This window comes from Panulirus ornatus, chromosome 7 (assembly GCF_036320965.1).
Source record: "Panulirus ornatus isolate Po-2019 chromosome 7, ASM3632096v1, whole genome shotgun sequence".
NCBI classification, from domain to species: Eukaryota; Metazoa; Arthropoda; class Malacostraca; order Decapoda; family Palinuridae; genus Panulirus; species Panulirus ornatus.
The window spans coordinates 32,108,459-32,130,393 of NC_092230.1; the positions used below are offsets into that span (position 1 = coordinate 32,108,459).

A 21,935-nucleotide genomic window follows, 5' to 3' on the forward strand; every position below is an offset into this window, starting at 1 on the left:
TTCGTCTGTTTCCTTGCGCTACCTCGCAAACGCGGGAGACAGCGACAAAGTATAAAAAAAAAAAAAAAAAAAAAAAAATATATATATATATATATATATATATATATATATATATATATATATATATATATATATATATATATATATATATCAGAAAGAGAGAAAGAGCTGGTAAGATATCTGTCACGTTTATATCTCCTCTAAATTCCTGCCTTCAACACGTCCCCCTCACTACCGCCACCACTCTCACCTCCCCCCCCCCCCCCTTCCCTCCCCCACACTCTCCCTCTGGACTCGTGCCAAGCATCAGCCTTCCTCGCGCTTACCTCCCTCCACCTCTCTACACGCAATCCCTGCGTCATGGATGTAATCTCCTCGTAGGTACGTAGGTATTCTCTCTCTCTCTCTCTCTCTCTCTCTCTCTCTCTCTCTCTCTCTCTCTCTCTCTCTATCTATCTATCTATCTATCTATCTATATTTTCCTTCTTATAACTATCATGTTTTCACTACGATCACAACACTTGGTTGATATTATTTTCTACTGTGCTCTAGTCATCTTAAACATGACCTGGGGGGGATTCCTCTGATTCTCCGACCATTTCTATAATCCCAGGGATTTCCCTGCTTACCCAAGGATTCATCCACAATCCCCTGAACTTCACAACAATCCTTGGGATTTCTCTACAAGCCAGGGATTTCTCTGCAATCCCCCGGACTTCTCAACAATCCTCGGGACTTCTCTGCAATCCCAAGGATTTCTCTGTAATCCCCGGATTTTCCCCTACAATCCCGTGAACATCACCACCATCCCGTGAATTTGCTCTGTGGATTTACCGACGGTGCAGCGGCGTCCTCTACAATTCTGCAGGGTTCCTGAAGGCGAGCTCTTGCGTCTCCTTCAGTAATGGTTCTCCTCTCATTCATCCGAGTTTGTTTATCATCCCGGGGCTTCCTCTTTACCAGGGGGGTACAAACCCTACAGGAGGCGGCGCACGGAGTGCCTGCATAGAGTGCATGGATGGTATCTGGAATATAGCGTCATTCTACATCTTGCCGCCTTTGCCATCCTGTCTGCTCCGAAAAAGGGGGACATTGCACTGATTCATGTTCAAACATAACCAATATATGTCATCTTTGCTTTACTGTTACAGTCAAATCAAATGGAAATATCTATCGTGATTTAACAATACACAGTGGCTATAATAATATTTGTTCCGCAACTTCATCCATTCTCTTTTTTTTCACTGAAGAATAAATCTTAATGTGGAGTTCAAGAAGTGATGATCAGTCTCGTCGGGTTAAACACCCGCTGAAAGAAGGCATAAGGGCCACACTGTCCACTGTGCCACTGGGATCCATTGAAACTGTTGTCCCTAGTATCCTGCACACTGCCCTGGCTCCTCCTGTAATACCTACGTTCTGTACATTGTAAGACATTCTTTTGCAGCGGCGCCCTTGCCCTTATGAGAAGGGCGAAAGAAATTCCGGTTCTCCACAGCCTTAATAAATACCCTACAATGGCTTTACTGATTCTGGTTAGTCTCCGGTTATTCCCTCCACTGTTCCTGCTTTTTCTTTTCCCCGCAGCCCTGCACCACCGTCTATAATGGCACTCCAGACGTCACCGTCAATTTCAACTGTTCCTACAACCGTCCAGGTTCCCGAGGACGTCCTACATAATCCTCAGTCACGGTAATTCCGGGTAGAAAAAAAATAATTCGTTTACTCTCAAGATTCCCCATGTTCATTTGTCTGTACCCTGGCATCCCTCAGCGATGGTGTTCCGGGTTCCCATGACCATTCCTGCTTTGGGTTCAGAATCTGATGGACTTCTTTTTTTTTTTTCCCGCAGCTGAACGCTATGTGGTGGGCCTGTGGTCCTGCTGCACTGTGCATCTCCCACCATACAGATCAATATGGGGGCTGCCTGTGGTCTCTTAGCACTGTGCATCTCCCAACCATACAGATCAATATCTCCCGGCCTTCCAGGGTTCTCCCCTTGCGCCTCCCTGCCTCCCCCAACCCGGCTTGCCTCTCTCCCTATACACCATCCCATAGCAGCCGCTCCCCTTCACCCATGGTGCTTTAATCACAGCAACTGGCTTCTGCTGCTGCAGCGGCACGGGGTATGGTCTTGTTTGGTGGTGAGGAAACAGAGTGAGTATTCTGAAGGACTGTTGAATGTGTCAGATGAGAAGGTAGCATATGCGGTGTGTTTGAGGAATGGGAGTGTGTGATGTGAAAGTGTCATGGCTAATGGTCTGGTGAAAAGAGAGGAAGGTGTAGAAAGCCTTGCGGAACATGAAGCATTGCAAAGCGGCAGGAGTAGGTGGGACTACTGATGAAGTTGTCAAGAGAGGGAGTGACAGTGTTGTTAACTGGTTAATTATGATTCTCAATGTATGTACGGCTCAAGGTGAGGAGCCGGACACTTGGCAGAATGCCTGTATGTCGTCAATGTATAAAAGCAAAGGAGGCAAATGTATACGTTCGAATTACAGTGGTATAAGCCTGTTGAGTATACCTGAGAAGTATGTATTGGAGAGGGGTGACTGAAAGTGTTTGCTTTGAAGAAGCTGTGCGAAAAATACTTAAAAATAAGGATATATGTGACATTTATGCATCTGGAGAGAGCGGACGATGGAGGTTGGTGGAAATGCTTCGTAAAAGGTGTTATGAATATATGGCGTTCGGTGAAAGCTATCAGAAGTAGTGACACAGAGGAAATTAAGACTTCTGTGCGAGTAGGAAGAGAGGAGGGTGAATGGTACCCAGGTGAAGGATAGTCTGCGTCAAATCCGTATGATGTCACCATGGCTATTTGATCTGTTTATGGATGGGGTGACGAGGGAGGTAGATACAAGAGTTGGGGGGTGGGGTGTGTGGGGAAGGAAGTCAGTTACTGTCCACAAATGACACGGCTCTGTTGGGAGACTTGAGTGAGAAACTGCTGAAACTAGTGTATGAGTCCGAGAGTGTGCATCTAAGTAGCACGCTGAGAGGTAATGAGGCAAAGCATGAGAGAGAGAGAGAGAGAGAGAGAGAGAGAGAGAGAGAGAGAGAGAGAGAGAGAGAGAGAGAGAGAGGTATATTGTGAGTTTGAAAGGGGGTGAACGTGAAAGAAGTGGTACTTGAGAGTGGACATGCCAGCGAGTGGAACTTATGTTAGAAGAAATGAATCATGGGGTGGGTGACTGGGAACACAGGTTATGAGTGCACTGGAAAGTGCATAGAAAAAAATAGATGATTCACAGTCTGTGTGGACAAAGATGGGTATGTCTGGTGTCTCATTATTTCCGATGGATGCTGTGAGGATGTGACGCGTGGGCCCTACGTGAAAAAAGTACAGATGGGCGTGAATGTGATGGAAACGAAACGCCTGAGGACCAATCGTGGTGTGAGGAGGGTCGATCGAGTAAGAAAAAAAAAAAATGCCAGGGTAAGAGGGAAGTGTGGTAGAAAGAAGAGTATGGTTGAGGAAGCCAGAGAGAGTGTGTGTGTTGAAATGGTTCAAAACATATGGAGAGGATGAGTCAGGAGACACTGACTAGGAAGGCATATGTGTCAGAAAAGGAGGGAAAAAGATGGAGCGGGAGAACGAGGACAAAATGGAAGGATGGAATAAAGACGTTTTAAGCTATCGGGGCCTGAACATGCAGGAGGGTGTGAGGCGTGCATGGGATTAGACAAACTGGAGGGATGTGGTTCACAAGAATCGACGCACTGTTAATGAGCTAAACCAGGGCGGTTATGGGAAACTCCATGAAGGTCTTTGGGGCTTAGCTGTGGATGAGAGGCCAGGGCATTATTCATTCTATTTCATCAATATTTTCTTTTACATTGAACGTGGTGTCTACCGTCCATAGCCCATGCATCACCTAGTGAATCCAATTTAGAATTCAAAGGGGAATGGGAGTCGGGTAGAGGAGAGAGAGAGAGAGAGAGAGAGAGAGAGAGAGAGAGAGAGAGAGAGAGAGAGAGAGAGAGAGAGAGGACCCTTTTAGACGGAGAGTTATTTCCATTACCGTTGAACTACCTACCCACTCGATCGATCAATTTGCTATTTGAAATACAGAACACAGGGCCAGCCTGCTGAACGCTGGCCATGATATGGCCACAGTGAGGGAGGGACCACTGTTACAACACGTTACATCACGACTGTCTACTGGTTCTCACGGATGCTGTCAGCATTAGTCTCCTCCTGTCTTCCCGTCCATAATGAAATTAATCAATATTGATAAACCAGTGATATGTTATGATTTACTCTCCGTGTCCTGCCAGTCCGGCGGTGTGTGTGTGTGTGTGTGTGTGTGTGTGTGTGGGGGGGGGGGGGGGGGGGGAGGTAGGGGCATTTCCCCCCCCCCTCCAACAGGCCGCCTGATCTGGGGGGAGGGGGGAGGGGAGGGGGCCCTAAATTAATAATAAATAATTTACACAGAATTCAACTTTCCCATTCAACTGTAGTTCATAAAAATTTTTTGTTATGCCTGACATCAAATATTACTCTATAACTCAGAGACATATCGTATCCTGAGGGATAACAACATGAAGAAACCCCTTTTTGAGAACTAACTAACCCCCCCCCCTTTTACCTAGAGATGGGGAGGGGGGGTAGCCGAGCAGAAGGGAGGTTCTGGTGCTGGTGTTTAATACACGACAGCTACAGACTGGCTGTGTGCAAAATGATGCTGTTTTCGTTTGTTACTGCCCCTCCCTTTCCAAAGCAGGAAATGGCGAACAAGTAGGATATATATATATATATATATATATATATATATATATATATATATATATATATATATATACAAACCAATAACGGAAGTCACAGGCGGTGCAGATGGTAAGCGGGTCACCAGCTGGGGAGTGAAGCGTGACCACCTGAGCGCTTTCGTGATAATCTTCAAAGAAGACAGGAACAATACAGAAAGACATACCTGTGTTGCCTCAAAATGTGCTCAGCGAGACACGTAGGGATCATCTGGTTTCAATTTCTTTGTGGTGATGTATACACACACACTCACACTAATATATATATATATATATATATATATATATATATATATATATATATATATATATATATATATATATATATATATATATATATATATATATATATATAGTGCCATTGTACAAAGGCAAAGGGGATAAGAGTGAGTGCTCAAATTACAGAGGTATAAGTTGAGTATTCCTGGTAAATTATATGGGAGGGTATTGATTGAGAGGGTGAAGGCATGTACAGAGCATCAGATTGGGGAAGAGCAGTGTGGTTTCAGAAGTGGTAGAGGATGCGTGGATCAGGTGTTTGCTTTGAAGAATGTATGTGAGAAATACTTAGAAAAGCAAATGGATTTGTATGAAGCATTTATGGATCTGGAGAAGGCATATGATAGAGTTGATAGAGATGCTCTGTGGAAGGTATTAAGAATATATGGTGTGGGAGGCAAGTTGTTAGAAGCAGTGAAAAGTTTTTATCGAGGATGTAAGGCATGTGTACGTGTTGGAAGAGAGGAAAGTGATTGGTTCTCAGTGAATGTAGGTTTGCGGCAGGGGTGTGTGATGTCTCCATGGTTGTTTAATTTGTTTATGGATGGGGTTGTTAGGGAGGTAAATGCAAGAGTTTTGGAAAGAGGGGCAAGTATGAAGTCTGTTGGGGATGAGAGAGCTTGGGAAGTGAGTCAGTTGTTGTTCGCTGATGATACAGCGCTGGTGGCGGATTCATGTGAGAAACTGCAGAAGCTGGTGACGGAGTTTGGTAAAGTGTGTGGAAGAAGAAAGTTAAGAGTAAATGTGAATAAGAGCAAGGTTATTAGGTACAGTAGGGTTGAGGGTCAAGTCAATTGGGAGGTGAGTTTGAATGGAGAAAAACTGGAGGAAGTGAAGTGTTTTAGATATCTGGGAGTGGATCTGTCAGCGGATGGAACCATGGAAGCGGAAGTGGATCATAGGGTGGGGGAGGGGGCGAAAATTTTGGGAGCCTTGAAAAATGTGTGGAAGTCGAGAACATTATCCCGGAAAGCAAAAATGGGTATGTTTGAAGGAATAGTGGTTCCAACAATGTTGTATGGTTGCGAGGCGTGGGCTATGGATAGAGTTGTGCGCAGGAGGATGGATGTGCTGGAAATGAGATGTTTGAGGACAATGTGTGGTGTGAGGTGGTTTGATCGAGTAAGTAACGTAAGGGTAAGAGAGATGTGTGGAAATAAAAAGAGCGTGGTTGAGAGAGCAGAAGAGGGTGTTTTGAAATGGTTTGGGCACATGGAGAGAATGAGTGAGGAAAGATTGACCAAGAGGATATATGTGTCGGAGGTGGAGGGAACGAGGAGAAGAGGGAGACCAAATTGGAGGTGGAAAGATGGAGTGAAAAGGATTTTGTGTGATCGGGGCCTGAACATGCAGGAGGGTGAAAGGAGGGCAAGAAATAGAGTGAATTGGAGCGATGTGGTATACAGGGGTTGACGTGCTGTCGGTGGATTGAATCAAGGCATGTGAAGCGTCCGGGGTAAACCATGGAAAGCTGTGTAGGTATGTATATTTGCGTGTGTGGACGTGTGTATGTACATGTGTATGGGGGGGGGGTTGGGCCATTTCTTTCGTCTGTTTCCTTGCGCTACCTCGCAAACGCGGGAGACAGCGACAAAGTATAAAAAAAAAAAAAAAAAAAAAATATATATATATATATATATATATATATATATATATATATATATATATATATATATATATATATATATATATACCTGCGAGTCCACGGGGAAAAATGAAACACGATAAGTTCCCAAGTGCACTTTCGTGTAATAATCACATCATCAGGGGAGAGATAACTGAGAAAATAAGTCAGTTGATATACATCAAAGAGGCGAAGCTAGGACGCCATTATATATATATATATATATATATATATATATATATATATATATATATATATATATATATATATATATAAACACAACAACACCTTATGACAGTGCAATCATCACGTAAAACATCTAAGTCTCACATATATGAACAATATGAGACAAAAAATAACATTCAGACTTGTAATACTTGCTGAAGTGACTAGTCATGTCTATCGTGGCAGGACCCAGACCACCATGTAAGCCATCAGTCATGTCTATCAGAGCAGGATCCATACTCGAGGTGGCTCACCCGTCAGGTCTATCGGGGTCAGCCACCTGACCCCCAGGGATGACATTAGCTAACGAGGTCTGTCATCCCACCCGGGGTGTCATGTTACCCGCGGGAAAGCTTCATCTCCTCACATGACAGTCATGTTCACCATAACAAAAGCTTGACGAGTGAAGCTTACAGTTCCATCCCTACATCATCCACGTAACGGATCAGGAATCTAACGACAGATTTAAGTGGAAAACAAACAAACTAAACAAAAACAAATATCTAAAATCCTATGCATGTGCAAAGGAAAACAAAGGCAATCAAACCACAACAAACCATCCTATACATGTGCAAAGGAAAACAAAGGCAATCAAACCACAACAAACCATTGGGTTCTAACGAGGCTGTTTGTGATGAAAGAGGGATCAGAACCCCGTAGCCTAGTTTGGTATATAAGCAGACATAATCTTAATTTAGACCAGAAAAAATCCTGTAAACTTTTCACGTCACAAAGGTGGCGCAAATGTTGTGGACATGAACGAAATATTCATCAAGTCTATTCTTACACGAATCTATGGTTTTTCTTACAACTTCTCCAGTTGGTAAATTATTCCATATATCGACAATCTTGTTGAAAAAAAAAAAAAACCTGCGCCATTCACGGTAAAATGTTTGCCTATCAGTTTGCCTTCGTTACGAAGAGTGAAATCAGATGAATCTACTCTTAACCCTCGAACATTTTCGTCACGTTAAAACAATTTCACTACCCCCTGGCTCCAACACGACCCGTCCTAATTGGAATTCAGTGAACAAAAAAGAATTGTACATGAACTTTAAGCATTTGTATGCCTTTATAAGAAAATAAAAACAAACAAAAAAGGTTACTAAAAAAAATAAAATTATGTAAAAGTTATTACTCTTATCAACATAACATAAAAACATATTATTATTAAGGGCTTAATGGTAAGGTTATCCAATATCCAGACCACAGGCTTTCTGCTGACAGACGGAGTACTTCTTTGCATTACCATGATCTGTAAGTCATTTATCATTTCTAGAATATCGTCTATCCCCCTACACCATGAGTACCTGGGTCTAATCGGACTCGATCATTATCGGAGCACAGCGTGACGCACTCGTCCTCGGCGAGGTCTGATCAAGAACTGAAGTTAGATGGACCCACTTAGGCGTACACATACGGGAACCTGCAGACCAAAACGAAGTTCGAGAAGCGACGGGTCTGACAGACTCAGGGAGGGTGGTCTAGGGTTATCGAGGCCTTTGATAACTACGAATACTTGTATCAGATCATCAGTCAACCTTCCCTTTTATAAACTAAATAAATCTAAGTAATTTGGGCAGTTTCATAGAATTTCTTCCTCAGTCCGGGAATCAACATCGTTGCTCGCTGCTATACTCGCTCCATCATGCCTGTCTTTGTTCAAGTAAGGTGACCAAAGCTAATCACAATATACAAGACGGGGACGCACCAATAATTGGCTAAGAGTAAGAATACTTTCTTGGACTTTAAATTCGATAGCCTTATGTATGCATTCAAGAATTTTGATCGCCCTTTCCATTCCTTCTGTGCAGCGCTGCACTAGGCTTCTTAGGTTACCAGACAGCATTACACCACTCACCTTCTGCAGCTCAACAGAATTCATAACTGTGGCGTAGCTTTTCACTTTTACTTGCTATCAATTAAACCTCACTCTTTAATCATTCTTTTATCTCCTGTGAGACCCGTCCATCTGTTTGTCTGTGGCCGCTTGAAGCTACAGAGCTTCAACTTCTGTTGTAGAATCATACCTAGATAAGAATCGTCCACAATTTTCGATATCTTACAATGCAGCCCATTATCGATGTATATGATAAAAAAAAAACCGGTCCTAAGACTGATCCTTGAGGCACTCCACTTGTTACGTCTATCCAATGTGAGGTCTGACCATTAATCACTAACCTATCTACAGCCAGTCAACCAGTTTCCTAACCACCGCACTACAACCCCATTTATACCAATCAACTTCACAACAGCTGGTGACCTTTAATGTTGAATCTTATCGACTGCACTTTGAAAATCGATGACATAATGTGCTTGACTTTCATTATATATGTAAATTACATCATAAAGAAATCAAGCAAATTTCTCACACAAGCGATCTCTTTGAAAGCCAAGCTGAGAATCATTCATGAAGTGGAGGTTCTCTAAATGGTTTATAATCTAAATTTTGAACGATGGTTTCCATAGGTTTACCAACCACAGACACAGAGCCGCTAACAGGACGATAGTTCCCAGGCAGTGACGAATTACCCCATTTCTAGTACTGGTGTTATATTAACGAACTTCCGTTGCTTAGAAACCTTCCCTCAGTGCGGAGTGACTCACTGAAAACAGCAGTTTGCTGCATAACTTGTGTAATACATTCGCTTCTTTCGTTGTCTTCGGATAATGATACCATGCCGGGTACGTTCAAGCTTCTTTTGTCTGGACTTCATCACTTCGGATCCCTTGGTATCCGGACAGCATGTGTGGGGAACGTAACTTACATACACTTCACTCTCAGATACCCGGATTCAGCCGTCAGTCACCAGTAACAACGGTACAGTGTACTGCAAACCTCGTAAATGTTTAGGTTTGTGTCGGCAGCTGCGAATTACGGTCCACTGCTCACGTCCCGGACAGCCCAGTGCTTATATCCAACCCAGCTTTTCATCCTTCCCTGTGGGCTTGGTCGATAAATGGCGATCTGGTGTAAGCTGTGAGTGTGTGCGTGTGTGTGTGTGTGTGTGTGTGTGTGTGTGAGGGAGGTTTATATTCATGGATCTCTCTCTCCTGAAGCTTTTACCATATCCTCATTCAATATATTCCGTTCATCCACCACTCACATGCTGTAACAAGACACACTTTCCAGCATGTTTCTTCTTTAATTTCATATCATGGTTTCTGGTTGTTCTATCTCTGCATCTTTTGAAGAACTGTTCACTTTCTCTATCAAAATGTTATCCTTATCCTTATATTTAAATGATATTCTAAAAATTGCCAGCAAACAATTGATCTCCTCTACTCAGTCTCTTAATTGGGAGTCGGGTAACAATTCAAGGTAATGTCAACACTCGGGTCCCTCACACACAGACTCCTCAAACATCTCCTGCAAGATAACATTCATACTGAGGCTTTCTTTCACTGTGAACTGGAGTTATTACTTTATATCTACTTGTTTCGTGTGTGCGTCATTACTATTTGATCGTAACGGAGAAAGAGTTTTACCCTTGTGTTACACTGTCTTATAACCTTGTATATATATATATATATATATATATATATATATATATATATATATATATATATATATATATATAATATATATATATATATATATATATATATATATATATATATATATATATATATATATATATACCTTGTCTTTATTATGTGCACACACACACACACACACACACACACACACAAACACACACACACACACACACGCACACACACTACCTGAGTCAGGTAGCCATTTATCGACCAGCCCCAAGGGGAGGATGAACACCTGGGTTGGGCGTAGGCCGAAAGCCACGTTCAGGAGTCGAACCCATGCGCGTACTGACCCCGGGCCGGCCCATGGTGACTCATGGTCAGTAACGCTAGCCACTACACCACGAAGGCCCTTGTGTGTGTGTGTGTGTGTGTGTGTGTGTGTGTGTGTGTGTGTGTGTGTGTGTGTGTGTGTGTGTTCCTAATGTCACCGTGAAAGTCCAGATCAGTTTAATCTCCACCTCTGAAACTTGCAACCAGGCGAGAGGCGAAGTGCGTGGACAGTGTGAGCAGGGATGAGCCGAGGTCATCTGCAGACGACGCACGAGGCAGGGACCTCCCCGTCAGGCTGTGTTTGGTGTGACCTGATCGACTAGGTCATTAAGGGCCATCCCCAGCCACCATGATGACTGCCCTGGCAATTAGACCGTGACATATCCAAGCGGCAGTAATGTGGCTCCCGCCGCTATCAGGTCAACCCAGGTTATTTGACCTCCCGCTGATGCTGCGCGAAATCGTTCCTAATCCTTGCAGTTCAGCTGACGTCACGGCCGGTCATGCGAAGCCATCCCCACACCGGTGGTGGTAACGCTGGCTCAGGCTGTAACATGCGTGACACGGAATCTGTGGTCTTCTACCGGACGGTCGATCAGCAGCCTTGTGGACAAGTGTGGTGTTGATGACCAGCCACGACGTATGTCTCTCTGTTTGAGGATATGTCTGTATGTCATCTTTGTGTGTGTGTGTGTGTGTGTGTGTGTGTGTGTGTGTACAACCTTAGTACACTATGTACCCAGAAGTACGTGTATACACATCCGTCAAATTGTACGCCGTCCTTGTCATCAGCCCTTCCTCCCTCCCGCTCCATCTCCCTCCTTCCCCAACAGCGGGCCACAATATCCGCCTCAACTCACTGCCATGAAAAGTTGACCCCACACCCTCCGGGGCTCATGGTTTACCCCTCCTCGCTGGTGGACCGACTACTACCCTCCCTCCAGGGAAACCTCCTCTCTTGGTGACATCTTCGTCTGGAGTGTCTGTAGGCGGGTGCCTCGCTGCTGGTCAACACAGCCTGACGACGTGTGTTGACATGACAACCTGATCCATGTGTACATGTGCGCCCCGCCAGGGATGGTGTGCACACACCCACGTCAAGGTGACCCCAGGTATGTGGTATGACCCCGGTCATCCATCTTCTGGGACGGTCATCAATAAGGAGGACGATGACCAGCCACAAGACTGGGGAAGATGATGGACGATGATGACGAGGACTAGGAAGAGGTAAGACGTGGGTAGGAAGACGACGATGACCAGGACGGAGGACACGAGAAGGTGATCAATCATGTGAGCGACGTGACCAACGCGACAATAACACGTAACACAACGGTAACGGGACAACGACACAATAACAACAACAGACGTAGCAATGAGGCGACGTACAGATAACGTACAATGAACCAGTCACTGTCATCCCTGTAGACCCTGCATGCCGGCTGCATGATCACTTGCGACAATCAAAGGATGATTTTCATGCAGTGCAGTGGGAGTTGCCTGCAGTTATTACGTACGAACATTCGTCCTACCTGATGTTTTCCTTATTAGCGCACAAGTAAGTAGAGTCTAATCATAGGGATTAATTTCATTGGTTCAAACTAACCAAAGAGGTTTTGTAGAACTTCACATGCAGACAAAGTTTCGGTGAACATCAAAAAGTCTTTTAACTACGGAGCTGAATATTGACCAACTCGTCACAAGAAACTCTTAAATATTTCTACAATCACAACAGATAGAGCAGACTTTCAACCTAAGCCAAACAACTTTCAAAACATTTGAAATTTTTCAAAGCAATCCCAACAGACATTGAACCTGTTCAACCGACCACAAAAATATTCAAGGACCACTGAAACTTCACAATACGACTATGTAAGATCCTTTATATGTTCAACTAAACGCCAGTACCTTACATCCCAACATTCACAACATACTTTCACACACGCATAACCATTCCTCCAGCCATTCAACACAAGATTTTGAGAATGTCTCAAGTGCACCTCAGCCGAGACCAAGGGTAGCACAACGCACTTGTGGCACAACTGACGTGTTCCTGGCGCGTTCTGAACCCCCGAGGTGAAGCTCTAGTGTCACCAGCGATCCTGCCGCAGGGAGGAAGCCAGTCACAGTGCGTCCAGTGCACCTACCCAGCTCCAACATGGGCCCTAGAAGCTCCAACCGTTGGGGCTAGACACGGTTATATTGTATCCGGGGGACCTTCCAGCTCCAGCAAAGAACCTTCCAGCTCCTATATGGCGCCTGGAAGCATATTCGAAGGTTTCTAACTTCACTGGAGAGAAACTCTGTTGAACATGAATATCAAAAAAGGTCATTTACCTCATTTCCGTCAGGGAGGCACGAGAGGTTAGGTGGTCAAACGCTACACGTAAAATATCACTGATGGTATTCTGATCGATATTAGATAAGAAGTTAGCCACAACTTACAGCCAGACTTTACACATTCAGCAGCCCAAGGATATAAGAAACCAAATCTTCCAAACACACGTCTCTGAGGCTGGATATGTCTTTTTTTTTTTTTTTGGTCTCTGCACCCGAATCATTCGACCCTTCAATAGATTTTTATCTTAACCAGGAAAATTCTCCGTGAATCTAACATTCTATGTACGGTATACCAATTGATCAGAGTCAAAATGGAAATGTCCTTGCCTGTGACGCGAAAACTTGACAAAGCAAATGAATAAATTGAATGCAAACACAACGTTGAATCCAAAGTTGGCTGAGCCAGCTGGATGGGTCGTGGCTGAGGCGGCCTGATATAATCCCCAAACATCTTGATCCCTCTGGAGGAACTTTGGCTCTCTCCCTCCTGCCTACACCACCAGCCAGGCACCAGGACGGCGAGGCTGCTGCCCACACCAGCCAGGCACCAGCAGCACCAGGACTGTGAGGCCACGAGTAAGGAAGGCATTTGATCACAGAGGTTCTCCCCCTCCTCCCTACAGACCAGATCAGGCAGGTCCTCCACAAGCCTCAGCAACTTGAGCTATAAAATGAAGGTTCCAAGTGAGGCGTGAAAATATATGACTTATGGGCTAGTGAGCAGCTCTTCACTGTCCTAAGTATCCAGACCGGCTCTCCAGCACCTACTGCAGCAAGATATTGTAGTCTTCTGGATCCAGCGGGGCTCTCCAGCACCTACTGCAGCAGGATATTGTAGTCTTCTGGATCCAGCGAGGCTCTCCAGCACCTACTGCAGCAGGATATTGTAGTCTTCTGGATCCAGCGGGGCTCTCCAGCACCTACTGCAGCAGGATATTGTAGTCTTCTGGATCCAGCGAGGCTCTCCAGCACCTACTGCAGCAGGATATTGTAGTCTTCTGGATCCAGCGAGGCTCTCCAGCACCTACTGCAGCAGGATATTGTAGTCTTCTGGATCCAACAAGACTTTCCAGCACGTGAAACAGGCCACTGTAGTTCCCATTATGAAGCAAAGCTCTCCTGCGCCTATCAGAGTTAGATAAGTGGGTGGTCTTGAGTACGTAATGATGGTCCTCAACATACACAAGAGCCAAACAGTCGTTAGTATGCACTGGCTCTCTGCAATCCCTGGTGGATCTCGATCTCGTAGTCTCCAGTATGTAGAGATGTTCTCCAGTACTGGCAACACATATTCTTAGTGTCCGTGCATGGACTGAGGCTCACCAGCATCCAGTGGTACTAAATATTTTAGTATTCAGGTATGCAAGAACACTCTCTTCGACAGCCACGAGTGCTGGATGGTGTAAGAAGGAGTTCCACGTGATGTTCCTAGCAGTAGTGAAGATCAGAAGGACACTGATATCTGTTCATAATCTAATTAGGGCAAATACTATATACAGTATCACAATGTGAGGCAAGGAGCCACAGAGGACGCAACAGTAGATCTACATGACTAATACAATTAAGTACTTGTATTCTTAGGAGTTTCTTTGTACAATTGCAATTCAAATAACTAGAAAATCACCCACTACTTTTGTACGTCAGGTTATCCAAATTCTCATGCTATCAAATTTGACAACGTCCTACCGAGAGAAAATGAGAAAAGGCATGTTTCAGAAGTTCTACACGCTTCTAAGTGGCTATTACAGTATGTTAAAACCACACCAGATGAAAAGACTCACAAGAAATCACACGACCAGAATTTCTGGGTTATTTACAGCACAGTTATGAACGCTCCGGTAAAATATACCTTCCAAAACCGTGTCGTTTGTTTGAAGCACACCAGCAAACACTACATACGTGGCTACACGTCTTATCTAACGAGTGTGTGTGTGTGTGTGTGTCTGTGTGTGTGTGTGTCTGTGTGTACAAATTTTCAACGTGACAAATACGTTACAATTATACAGGTTCCGACCCTTCACATCACCAGACACCGATCCCTCCTCCCTGCCTCCGTCAAGTTGATACAACACTTAAACATTACTGACACAATCATCCATCCAGTCCTGGTGTAAGAGTTCCCCTGAGGTAGGAGTAAATCCTCTCCATCTTATTAACCCGAAGCCAAGATCAAAGGCCACCCTCCTTGTGGGGGTTGAGGAAGAAGGCAAGAATGCGTTAACCGTGGCTAGTAACAAGGGATCAAGACGAGGTCACAGAAAACGTGGGGAGCGCCATGGTTCCGGCTGGCTGGCAAGTACATCTGCGTTAATCAGTTCTTTCATCCATACGATCTCGAGAACAGGACCGTCTTAAGGTAAACTTGGGCCGCCTTCAGTCTTGAACACTAACTATCTCCTCCATCCCACCAACCACTGGTATACAATCTATCTCCTCCATCCCACCAACCACTAGTACACAATCTATCTCCTTCATCTCACCAACCACTGGTACACAATCTATCTCCTTCATCCCAACAACCACTGGTACACAATCTATCTCCTCCATCCCACTAACCACTGGTACACAATCTATCTCCTCCATCCCACCAACCACTGGTACACAAGCTATCTCCTCCATCCCACCAACCACTGGTATACAATCTATCTCCTCCATCCCACTAACCACTGGTACACAATCTATCTCCTTCATCCCACCAACCACTGGTACACAATCTATCTCCTCCATCCCACCAACCACTGGTATACAATCTATCTCCTCCATCCCACCAACCACTGGTACACAATCTATCTCCTTCATCCCACCAACCACTGGTACACAATCTATCTCCTCAATCCCACCAACCACTGGTACACAATCTATCTCCTTCATCCCACCAACCACTAGTACACAATCTATCTCCTTCATCCCACCAACCACTGGTACACAATCTATCTCCTTCATCCCAACAACCACTGGTACACAATCTATCTCCTCCATCCCACTAACCACTGGTACACAATCTATCTCCTTCATCCCACCAACCACTGGTACACAATCTATCTCCTTCATCCCAACAACCACTGGTACACAATCTATCTCCTCCATCCCACTAACCACTGGTACACAATCTATCTCCTCCATCCCACTAACCACTGGTACACAATCTATCTCCTCAATCCCACCAACCACTGGTACACAATCTATCTCCTCAATCCCACCAACCACTGGTACACAATCTATCTCCTTCATCCCACCAACCACTGGTACACAATCTATCTCCTTCATCCCACCAACCACTGGTACACAATCTATCTCCTCCATCCCACTAACCACTGGTACACAATCTATCTCCTCCATCCCACCAACCACTGGTACACAATCTATCTCCTCCGTCCCACCAACCACTGGTACACAAGCTATCTCCTCCATCCCACCAACCACTGGTACACAAGCTATCTCCTCCATCCAACCAACCACTGGTACACAATCTATCTCCTTCATCCCACTAACCACTGGTATACAAACGAGTATAGAGACCCCAGCGTATGAAGGTAAGATTATATTACATGAGTGTGAAGTTACTCGTAAAAATTACCAGAGAGAGAACAGAGAGGAATGTAAAATGAAAATTATTTTCTGAAATTAAAATTTTACAGACTCCCTGATCTCTCGTTAAATATGTTCCATTTACGTAAATGTTTCGCTATAAATGACCCGGATAATATTTTACACAAAACTTAACACAAGTTCTCTACGTGAGTTTGAAAGAGTTAAACTTAGCTTCATAAATCAGGCAAAAAATCAATATTAGTCAAGTCCCCTGAGCACCACAGTACGACCATTCAACACAACGATACGACCTTTGAGCACGACTCTACGACCGCTGAGCAATACGGTACGACCAATGATCGCGATGGTACGACCAATGATCGCGACGGTACGACCAATGATCGCGACGGTACGACCAATGATCGCGACGGTACGACCATGATCGCGACGGGACGACCAATGATCGCGACGGTACGACCAATGATCGCGACGGTACGACCATGATCGCGACGGTACGACCAATGATCGCGACGGTACGACCAATGATCGCGACGGTACGACCAATGATCGCGACGGCACGACCGCTGAGCAAGACGGCTGAGCCATCAAGGCCAAAGGTCGTACAGCAGCGGTCGAGTCGTACCGTTATGTTCACGAAGTTACGGTACACCCAGCGGGGTACTATCTATACAACATACACACCAGGAATCCTCCAAAATGGAAAAAATATCCCAAACCCACAAAAAAATCTCATACCTTAATCATCGAACAAGTTTACTTCACTCCCGCCTAGTGTTATTAGTGACGCAACACAAGAGCATGCAAATGACACCCCAATAGCGTTTCGTAAGCATCCATTACAAACCTGTGCAGGAAATGTACACCAAACTTCCATCTCATAAAACAGTTGAGGGAGTAGTGGCTGCAGACCCTCCTGGGATACGCACGAGGCGGCGCATCACGATGCTCATTCATCATCCTTGTGTCAGACAGACATCCTCCCACCTCTCACGCATTCAATACACCAAAAACGTTACGTAACTTGCCTCCTAGACTCGTGGAGGTTCGAACTAACTTGACCTGACCAACCTAAACGGCGGTTTTACACACTAAAGAAAAATTACACCATCCAAGGATAAACAAAATTGATATGTATACCAGTCTACAAATACGTATATCTTGCGAAGTCCATGTAATAACAATCTGGTTAACCATTCACACCAATATACACCTGACACATTACCTTGGGCCATGGCCAGGGGCTACCACCCGATGTCCCTCTGAGTGAGAACACTATATCATGTTGTTCTTCTCCGTCCAGCACCTCACCAACACTTGGGCTGGGGTTCACGTCACCATATATGAACCCCAAGAGACACAAGACCGACGCTAGAAATATTCTACTACCGCGTCTCACGTGTCTTCATCTACATCCCTGACTTATAAGGAAGGAGTATCTCGATCTTATGTTCCATTTGTGAGGTTATGAAGATCATCAAACACCCCTGGCTGTTGTCATCAATACTAGGAATTATCTGAAGATTCTCTCCCTTCCTTGCACAACGTTGTTGTGGGTTAGGTTAGGTTAGGTTACGGGTGAGGGTAAGTACGAGCCCAGCCTACCCTAACCTAGCTTAGAGAGACGCTAGCGGGTGTATCATGAGATCAGCCCTTGCCTATGATACTGTTCTTCGTACTTCTCTTGATCATCACACATCATCGTACTGTTAGAACCTCCAAGACACGGCGGTACCATCCTTGGGCCTGAGCCTTATACCTCAGGCCAAAAGGTAGAGCCATCATATCCAAGTTCTGTACCGTAGAAAACACGAGATAAATATCTATACGAAATATATATATATATATATATATATATATATATATATATATATATATATATATATATATACATCTAATTGGTATGTGATCAAAGCGCGTCTTCTCATCTCCATGTTAATATACGTTACTAGGTTATGATGAAAAGGAAAAAAAATACGACAATGAATTAATAAATTTCGCTATCATAATTTTCCATGACATTCCTCTTCCAACATCACACACTCGAGACCTCCAGTGGCAGTGGACATACTTCAAGTCTTACATGGAACAAAGTCTGCACGTCACGGTAACTCAAGCTGGGAGAGGCGTGTCCGAGGGACATGAATGCCCCCAGTGTCTCAGTAATTGGCAGCGAGTGATATAGTTGTCGTGGCTGCAGCAGGAACCTGACGTATTCAACAGCAAGTATTCACTGCGCTCTGTGTATTTACGATAATATCGGTTTGGGAAGTTTGTTACGTCCAGCAAATAACGATTTCTGTACGGAGTGTCTAGCGGTCGTCAAAATGACACACACACACACACACACACACATCTTCAAGCGTACTGAACAAAGGTGGAGAGTTTCAGGCAATGAATCATCTCTACAGGGATCAGTTCCTTAACCTATACACACTTAATGGAGACGGACACACACACACACACACACACACACACACACACACACACACACATAATCAGTGACGGACAGGTGGAGAGCAACACAGCCTCCACTCACCCTCACCTCAAGGTAGCGACACAAGCCAGATTTCACAACAACGACGTAAAATAATACACTTTTTTTTTTTTAGCATCTTTAACGTCAAGAATCGTTACACTCACTATTCTCTTCCTCCTATGATTATGAGACGACTCATCACACTAACTACGCTGTCCCTCCGATCATAACGCTGACTCATCATCATCTCATCAGGCAGCCTCTCTCCCTATCTCCAGGGACAGAGCCAGCCAACCAGACAGCCACGTAAGTCAGCGACAGCGTCACCAGACGCGTACCATCGCGAGACCTGATCAAACTGGCCCGACAGATTCCTCCACACACACACGCCTGGTGGTACTCCCCGGATGTAGGGGGCCCTCCCTTGGGGGGGATGGCTAGCCCATAACAATTTGTTACCCCGTCCATAACCATCCCAGTCCCCGCCGCCGAACGTTCCTTGCAACGTATTTGAGGAACTTCCGCCAACATACATAAGACCTCCAGACGTACAGATGGGACCTTATTTTACCAACCCGACAGCGTCGTGCTGAGGGGCCCACCCGACTACTTCCTCACTTATGGCAGCACGTCACACCACGACCCTGCCACCCACTGGTCGTACGTGTACGTGGTGGTGAGCAATGAGTATGTACGACCCTTCACAAGGTGAGGGTTATGATGCCGTCTGCACCAGTACTGTGGACCTCACCATCACCAGGAACATAACATCCCTGGACGTCGTCTACCCACGTCCATGTTGCCAGTTGTGAAATCTTACATGGAACCTGCTGAACTCGTCTGCTGTCTCACTGGAGCAGGTGTGTCTCCTCACACATACCAGTGTCTAGGCAGACAGACAATCCTCACCCACAAAACATTACCAACTCCAATCATTTTCCTCATTGAAACTCATCGCCTCACACCAACACCCATAAAACAACAATAATATCATCACCGTCACCGAAACAGAATCACAACGGTTCAGTGACTGGAATCATGATGACGAGTGTGTGTGTGTGTGTGTGTGTGTGTGTGTGTGTGGAGACATTCCCTCAAAGCATTCGCTCGTTGGTCTTGCTAGCCGTCAACACCTGGTTACTGTGAGTGATGACCACACAGCCTGGGCCGCACACTACATGCCCTGTGTGGTATGGACTGTAGCCCTGGAGCACAATGGTTACGACCCATATGACGAAGATCATGTGGCGGCTTTCCACACGCCCAGACTATGGCCGCCACTCTCACCGTCTACAGCAACGACCACACGTCTGAACACTACCCCACCACAAGCTGGTGCCCGCCAGAAATGTCTCCACGCACCTCTCAACACTGGCCAACATCAACTTTTAATTCCTAATTTCCAAGTCGAGTAACAAGACCTGTCACTGGTCAGCAACATGTACCAGCCAACCGATGTCTCAGGGAGGCCAAGCTGTGAAGTAATTCACGAGTTATGAACAAAGTTTTACACTTGAGGTGAAACATGGAGGAGGGGGAGTCCTGCATCTCGACCAACACACCCGTCACAAGAGGCGTATCCCTGCCACAGTACAGGAGACACCAGGACTCACCTCACAAGCCAGCAGTCATCATGACCCACCACCACAAACACCCGACTGCTCACGACACGATCACACCAACTTGTTTCAACCGGCCTGATCCACACGCCTCCACCTGCCACACTCCCAGACGAAACTGAGGTCGTCTGCTACTTACCGCACGTCCGCATTATACAAATATGTCGTCCTGTAACATTAGTGGAAGTCTCGTCCTCCATCCACACACCTATTTTTATCATGTCCCGACACATGGCAGAGGTTCTGGGTTCCTGACATTATCTCCAGACAGTCATTAAATGTATCAACATACATACAAAATATTTCAGAGCTCAAGCAAGTTGCCAGCGCTCACCCCTACCAGAAGAGACACTGTTCAGCGCTCACCCTTGCCAGCAGAGACACAACTCAGCGCTCACCCCTTGCCAGCAGAGACACTACTCAGCGCTCACCCCTGCCAGCAGCAGTACGGTCATTCATCCGTCAGTTCACGTGTGGGTGGCACGATTCTCCCTCTACTCACGTAGCTTACGACCCGCCGCCAGGCCAGCTTCCCACGCCTCATTAGTCACCCATCCAGCCAGCCATTCTCCCCGTACGAGGCTTCTTCATAGCGTGATCCACAGCCGCCCAGCATGGGCAGCCCCCAGGATCCTGGTATACACATGACGCTGACCAAGATGAACACACGTTACTTCTACTGATTTTTCTCCTGTTATCAATGCACTTCACACTGGCTTTGTTATATGTCTTGTGATCTTCAAACCCTCAGCGAGAGGACTTTAAGCTAGGCTATCTGAAAAGCTGTAGACAACCGAGGGCAGCGTGCACGGCCAGGGACACCTAAGGCCAAGAACAGCACACTAAGAACACGTGAACATCTTATAAGATATAACCTACGTATACGTCAACCCCAGCACATCACATACTCTCCAACCCCAGCACATCATATACTCTCCAACCCCAGCACATCACATACTCTCCAACCCCAGCACATCACATACTCTCCAACCCCAGCACATCACATACTCTCCAACCCCAGTACATCACATACTCTCCAACCCCAGTACATCACATACTCTCCAACCCCAGCACATCACATACTCTCCAACCCCAGCACATCACATACTCTCCAACCCCAGCACATCGCATACTCTCCAACCCCAGCACATCACATACTCTCCAACCCCAGCACATCACACACTCTCCAACCCCAGCACATCACATACTCTCCAACCCCAGCACATCACATACTCTCCAACCC

The 21,935-nt window shown here is 45.5% G+C and overlaps 1 protein-coding gene across 2 annotated transcripts in view; it reads right to left on the reverse strand.

The window, feature by feature from the left end:
- Window positions 1–21,935, reverse strand: part of LOC139749506 (centrosomal protein of 104 kDa) — a 467,215-nt gene that overhangs the window by 407,424 nt on the left and 37,856 nt on the right. The window contains exon 1 of one of the 2 annotated variants that reach the window (XM_071663446.1): window positions 20,687–20,734. The exons of the other annotated variant lie outside the window; for it this stretch is intronic. The gene's annotated coding sequence lies outside the window, so the exon portion shown is untranslated. Of the gene's footprint in view, window positions 1–20,686; window positions 20,735–21,935 lie in introns of those variants that run through there. 2 annotated transcript variants of the gene reach the window in all.